The sequence below is a fragment of the Miscanthus floridulus genome, chromosome 2, assembly GCF_019320115.1.
Source record: "Miscanthus floridulus cultivar M001 chromosome 2, ASM1932011v1, whole genome shotgun sequence".
In the NCBI taxonomy this organism is placed as follows: domain Eukaryota; kingdom Viridiplantae; phylum Streptophyta; class Magnoliopsida; order Poales; family Poaceae; genus Miscanthus; species Miscanthus floridulus.
The window spans coordinates 49,918,883-49,926,509 of NC_089581.1; positions in this window are offsets into that span (position 1 = coordinate 49,918,883).

The following is a 7,627-nucleotide window of genomic DNA, read 5'->3' on the forward strand; positions in this document are numbered from 1 at the left end:
TCTCCTTGCTTAGGGTGTTGAGGGTAAAAATGTCACACTTTTACATTGGGGGGTTGACCGACCACCCCTTTGGGCCCACTGCCCTCTTAATCCTCCCTAGATCCAAGAAACATACTCCCAAGCATTCCTAGCCCTTAGATGCAATGTGTGTTTTCTCTAGACGACTCATGATCAAAGCACATGGATTGGATGGCCCACAAATGAACAAACCGATGTAACCAAGTGGTCCGACCTACAGTTACCCACTCAAGATGATGCTAGGATGTCCCCACCAAAGGGGGTGGCACCACTCACCAGAGAGGGTGTTATCCAACCGCCTAGGTCAGCTGACCGCCCTAGAGGCTCCACCGCCTTCCACCATCTGCCATGTAAACAAACATAGCCTTGGCGCATCTGAACCATTGGTTTTATGGCGGTTTGATCTGATGGATGAGGTGGGAAGCACATCCACCTCCAACTCCTATAAATAGAGGGTCACACCCTCTTCTCCATTGATGACTCAAGTGAAGAGACACTTCAAGAAGTAGAGAGCTCCATTGTATCTTAGTTTAGTAGGATAGTCTATTGTGAGAGTTAGAGTTGAGTTGAGCTTTAATCAGGTTTCTAGATCAGGTCTTCTAGAGAGTCTGGTATAGCTCTTGTACATTTCCCTTTTTAGTAAGATTTTACTTTAATTAATACATTATCTCTTTCTACTTTACTTTGTCTTTACTTTATGCAACATTATTCTTGTGATAGTGTTGTTGTGGTATATTTTAGTATATAATTGTATGCTTGGGAGATTGATGATCCAGGCCCTAGACTTGTACATTGATCACCACCTTTAATTAGGTCCTCTAATTGATCTGTGTGTACACATTAGAGTAGTGAGAGATAGTGTAAATGTGGTGTTTATACTAGATCTTGCCCATGGTTGTTGCTTGTCACATGGATTGTTTGTGGTAGATAGTAGGTGGTGACAACAACACAATCTCGTCTTTGTATCTCACCATGTGTTCTTAGGCACGTTATTAAAATAGTAAGGCCCCCATAAAAAGGTAGTCACTTTGGGCAAGAGATTTGTTCTCTTGTTGTTTTGCTTTTCACCTCATGTGATTAAGATAGAACCATAGAAGTAGAGTTACATCATAGGAACCTTTACTCTCTCATTTCCTCCGACCTAGCTATACTTGTCTAGTTATATTTTTGAGTAGTTATATTTTTGAGTTATCTCTATTTTCGTGTCTTGAGCTTGTTTTATCAACCCTTCCTATCCAAATTCGATTACCCCCACTACACTATCAGTAACTAAGTTGTGGTAACACTAAGATCTATCATTTAGTATCATTCCTAGCTACTGCTTTCCCCATGGATTAAATAAATAATGATACCTTTGAATACTCCTTGGTGAAGTGCTTCAATGATATTATGTGCGCTAGCAGAATTCTCTACTTGAGCATAAGAATGGGGTTTGTTCTTCCTCCTCCTTAGGGAACTCATCATGAACACGAGCATAGGGAGTGTTTACAAGAATATTATTTAGAATGACCCTCCCTTCACTAATGGAAACTTGTAGAAAGGCTCTTCTAGAGGTGATATCAATGAATGGCACAGTTTGTTTGCTAAGTCCATAGAAATGTTGTAATAGCATAAGATTAGGTATAGCAAGGTTAGGGCCATATGCAGAAAGATCTATAAGACAGACCCATATTGCACCTAGAGGCTCTTTTGGTTCTTGTTCAAAACTCGAAGATGGACAAAACTAGAGACAAGAAAGATGGATAAATAGATAGAATTTGGTTTGGAGTTCTTCCCAATATCCTTGTATGCTTCCAATGGTTCAAGTATACCAATATTTAGCTACTCTCATCAAAGAGAAGGAAATACCTCCCACTTCAACATTTTTTGTGTAAGATACTAACATTTCTCAAATCTTGACATAATGATCATCAATAGTCGTCAAGCTTGAGTATTTTTTCTATAATCATAATTCATCTGGTTCACGTAACTAGACCCAGTGGGTATAGCCCCGAGCCTTGGATCCATTCAAAGAATCGATCTAAGGTTAAACTTGAAGCCATTATCTTCTTTCGATCCCTAAGTGTGTGACGAGCACACCCAGTGGGCATGGTGGTGTGATCAACTTTGGTGAGCCTAGTGGAGGCATGCCCAAGTGGTTGTGGCTAGCGACGTTGATAGCGGTCACGTGTCCGAGTGGCCAAGCTTGGTGACGTTGTTAGCGGTGACATGGACATCTTAGGTGAGCCCAAGTGGTTGTGGCCATCAACTCTACCGTTGGCGTCATGCTCGATTGGTCATGGACGACGGTGGCATGGTTGACTCAGTGGAGCTCAGTAGTGGCATGTCGGACTGGTCGATCTTGGCAACATTGCTAGAGATACCATGATGGCATGATCTAATTGGCCTATAGAAGTGTATCCTAAGACATGAGGACAAAAAGATCAACGAGTACTTATTCAGTCATCTAAATAAGATAAGCATATTACAAAGCTGATGTTGTTTTTCTTTTATGAGTTGTTCATTGTGTTATGAACTTTGCTAACGAGATTGTAGCCCCCATGCTTAGGGTGTTAGCCATTAGTGGCATGACCCATGACCCATGTAGCATTGAGTTGTGGCCTAGGTAGTCACTAAGGACAAAGCTTATTATGTGGAACATGTGTCACAAAATTATACTTAAAGCAGATTTTCAAGTTTGTTGATTTCTCACCTTCATGTTGTTTTCCCATTATGAGTTTTTCATTGTGTGACGCAGTTTGTCAGCTAGATAGTAGCCACTTCTCAAAGGGTCATAGCATAGGATGATCCTACCACGAAAAAACTTCACACTTAGAACATGCCAAGAGGGTACTTAAATTGTAGAGAAAGGACCATACATGTACCAGAGTGCACCTATTAGGTGTAGTCCTTATAACATCCCTAAAAACCCCAAACCCAAAAATCACCACTTTCAAAAACTTTTCCTAAAAACCTATGCTTGGTAAGTGATCACGCTAGGAAGCCACCCTAGTTGCACAAGTAGAACCCAATTTAGAAGGTTGAGCATTGCATTTAATTCAAACCCTGAGTTGCTTCTTATTGTATTTCATGTAATGATTAACAAACCACTAATCAACCCTAGGCTACTTTGCTTGTGTGTGTGGGCCCAAGCCTTGGCTTGACCCAAAAAGCCCCTAAGGTTGACCTAGGTGGACCCCACTAAGGATGTATACATGTATACATACTAGGAATGAGGAGAAATAGAAATAGAAAAGGAGAAGAAATTGAAATAGAAAAGGAGAAGGCAAATGAGCCTAGCCAACCAAGCTAGCCCAAGCCACCCATGCCCATACCCACTGAGCTGGCCTAGCCTACCCTTACTCGCGCCCACAGCTGCACTGCCGGCCTAGTTGGCGCCATGGCCCAGTGCGCTCATGCCCCATCCCCTCTCTCCACGCTGCTGATAGGCAGGCCCTACGACCCCACCTATCATCCCTTTCCCCTTCTCCCCCTCTGCTTTTTCACCGTGCCCACCCATCAGCGTGAAGCCAAGAATGGCAAAGGCCATCACGGCCGTCCTTGCCCGAGCCACCTTCGCCACACCTCTGGATGGCCACCACATTGGTGATCCATGCCACCTCGACCTTCCCTAGCTCGCGCCTATGCATGGCAGCTGAAGCCACTGCCTGCCCCATGCTCTGCGACCTAGTATAGTCGTAGCCCATGCCCCTTGACTGGCCACTGCTCTAAATTGGAGACACCGAGGCCACTGCACTCACCCTGTGCCACCAAGACCCTAACCCACGTGCGGTGATCACCGTAGACGTGTGTCGACAAAATCTGGTCGGTAGTCTACCAAGGGGTATACCCACGGTAGTAGATGAATCGGTGGAGGTGCATGTGATACGAACCAGATGGTAACAGAGACACAAGACACAAGATTTATACAGGTTCAGGCCGTCAACATGATGTAAAACCCTATATCCTGTGCTCTGTTATTTTGTATTGATTGTGTATTAGATTTGATATATCGTCTAGGGGACCCCTGCCTCTCCTTATATGCTCTGGAGGGGTAGGGTTATAAGGAAAATATCCTATTTGGTATTACAATATCTTCTTGTAGCCTTGCGGTGCACGCCGACCAGTGTCGTGCGCCGCACGCCTTGATCTTGTGGGTTGGGCCACCTCTGATGGTGTGGCCCATGTCTTGTCTTATAGATACCATGGGGTATATCCCCCATAGCTAGTACTCAAGCACCTTGTATCCTTTGAGCAACATTGTCTTGAACAAGTCCGAGCAGTTTGACGTGAAGCCGACCAGTTTAACTAGTGATCCAAGTGGTGGAAGTCAAAGCCGACCAGTTTAACTGGTGACCTAGGCAGTGAAAGTTGAAGCTGACCAGTTTAACTGGTACATAGATCTTGAACTTAGCCAAGTAAGGCTTGCCAGAAGGATGTAAGGGGCTCAAGGTAAAAAATTAAAAAATCTCCACCTTAGGCGAAGTGTAGCCACTTAGACTCCGTTTGCAAGATCAGAGTGTAAATTAGGAAAAAAGGCACTACATTCATGGCTAGGTGAAGTGTAGCCACTTAGTCCCCGAGCCTACTAGAAGATGAAGAATGAATCTTGTAGCAGTGTCAAAGAAAATAAGCCTGAAAGCTTGCCAACATCATCTGTCATGTGTGTATCAAGACCCCAGATGTGCTACCCAAGATCAGCACCCTGATCCGAACAAACATGAAGCAAGTTGATAGGACATAGATGAGACATAGCAAGATCCAATCACCAAGGGAGTCCCTAGCTTAGCTGGTGACTCTTGCATGAAGAATCCGAACGTTGAGTCCCTAACTTAGCTAGCGATGAAGCGATGAACAATCCAAACGCCAAGGAGTTCCTAGCTTAGCTAGCGATGAAGCAATGAATAATCCAAATGCTGAGGAGTCCCCAGCTTAGCTGGCAAGCCCCCAACATAGCTAACAATGAAGTGATGACAACCCGACCAGTTGGTTGGCGAAGAATCGAGCACCGAGCAGCCCAACCAACTAGTCAGCAGCGAAGTGAGCACCAAGTAGAAGTAAGCGCCGAACAATCCAACCAGTTGGTTGGCGACAAAGGTCATGAACCTAATGGTCCGACCAGTTGATCGGTGGAGAAAACAATGATGGAGCTTGCCGAAGACATCGACCTTAGGTGAAGTGTACACACTTAGGCTTCGTTAGCGAAGTCAGATGATCGTCATCCATGACTTAGTCAAAGAGGATGTTACTATTGATACATGCACCGCAAGGTGCAATGTATACATTGTAGTCCCCGAGCCTAACAGTAGGTGAAGAAGACACCTAGTGTCAGGATCAAAGAATTTCAACGACCACTTAGTCAAAACAACCAATTCCTAGCTTAGCCAAGCACACAGCTAGTCCCCAGCTTAGCTGAAAAACTAGTAAGAAGAAAAAATAGTACATTCACCGCAAGGTGAAGTGTACACACTTAGTCCCCGAGCCTGCTATAAGATAGAGAAACATCTTGTAGCTAGATCAAAGAATTAAGTGTAAAGGACGAAGTCCCCATACTTAGCATTGGGCATATGGAGGAAAACTTGATAATATCGAGCAATAAAACATGGAGAAAATGGAAAGTGTTTAGCACTAGATTGCTGCGATAGATATACTTATCAAAGCCCCTGACGTGCTGCCCAGGATCAGCACCCTGATCTAGACAGCAAGGAACACCTTGATATCACACATGGCATGCAGCGTCGGCAAAACATAGTAAGCTAACAGGCAAATCGACAGACAAAGTCCCCAGCTTAGCTAGCGAGCCCCCAGTGTAACTGACGATGAAGCGACAGACAATCCGACCAGTTGGTTGGTGAAGAATCAAGTACCGAGTAGCCCAACCAACTGGTCAACGGCGAAGTGAGCGCCGAGTAGAAGTGAACACCGAACAATCTGACCAACTGGTCGGCGACGAAGTCATGAACCTAGCGGTCTAACCAGTTGATCGGCGAAGAAATCCGAAGGCCAGATGGTGCGACCACTGAGACGATGATCCTGCAACACAAATATGTAGGACATGTAGTACATGATTAAAAATAAAATATATGAATTTGGTGATGAAGAAAACAGAGCGGAGTTTATCAGGAGCAATGTATCGGTGAATTTTATATCCTACAGAGTAGTTTATGTTTATTTGAAGTTTATTCATATTTGTATAAAGGACAAAATCTCCATGCTTAGCACTAGACATAGGAGTAAAATTTGGAGAGTGCTGAGTACTTAAAAATGGAGAGAGTACTTATTAATTGACCGTGGCGAATTTTGGAGAGTACTTAGCACTATACCATGGCAAAATTGGAGAACATGGAGAGTGCTTAGCACTATATCATGGCAAAATTGGAGAACATGGAGAGTGCTAAGCACTGTACCAACGAGACGTGGGGGGCATTCTATCCCGAGATGTTTGTGCACGCTTAGGAATATATGCATCACCGAGGAGCCGCTGCCGATCACCCATGGCACAGAGCGCTACTGCCCATCCATACTTGGGTGCTAAATCGAGTACAGGGCTACTTTTGGGTAACACGAATGAGAACATGACTGGTCAGCGGTGATGAAATTGCCCAGCCCTCGAGCTTTTCTGGCCTATCGCCATGGCGGCGGTCGCTGTTGTCACAACGTAGTTCTTTGCGGTGGTCATCATCGCGGCATGGCGTGGCTTGAGTACAACTCAGGTTGCTCCTTAGCAGCTCGCTTGGTAACTCGGTGGCATGGCGACTCGAATAGCTCGGTGGCACGGTGGCTCGATGGCTCGAGCAGTTTGGCGGCTCAAGTGACTACACAGAGTCATAGGCAAACGGGCGTAATCGGAGCCTAATAGAGTCAATTCACGTAAGGAGGCAAAGCCCTTGAGCATGTCCGACTGAGGTGAGGGCGCAGTCTTATTTGAATGGCGATAGTATGCATCATCTTAAAGATGTTTAGCATGGAGAAAAACAAAAGATAATTGCAGGAAAATTATGGAGAAAACAACAAATGGAGAAAACATCATGGAGAAAATCATTATTGAAATGCATAAATACATAAGGGGTACATATCTTAGTAGGAAATCTCAAGGGTAGAAATGTCACAGAATCGACTAATTTATAAGAGTACAAGTACAATGGCAGCCCGCAAGCGGTCGCACTGTCATACTTGAACCCATATAAACCCGGTAGTCCATCGAGTACCATGACGGGTCTTGATAAACGATTTACAACAACCAAGATCGTACATGATTCAACATACATGTCACATATTACATAAAGTTCACAGATACATTTCCATCATCAGAGTATGAACCAAAGTTATTACAAACCAAGTTTAATGGATAAAAGCGGAAGCAAATTAAGTTTGAAAGTAGCATTTGCCAACATAGTTTGATACAGTGCCAACATACGATCACAGTCCATAAAAGCATGTAGAGGGATTAATAAAGAAGCCTGCCCAAGGCTTACTCCTCATCCACAGCGGGATAGAAGCAACTCTTGCAATAACCATGATGCACAGTGCCATCTGCAACAATGGGAAATAAACCCTGAGTACGAGCAGGTACTCAGCTAGACTTACCCGTCATAAACCAGAAATAAAATGACTAAAAGGATCATACAAG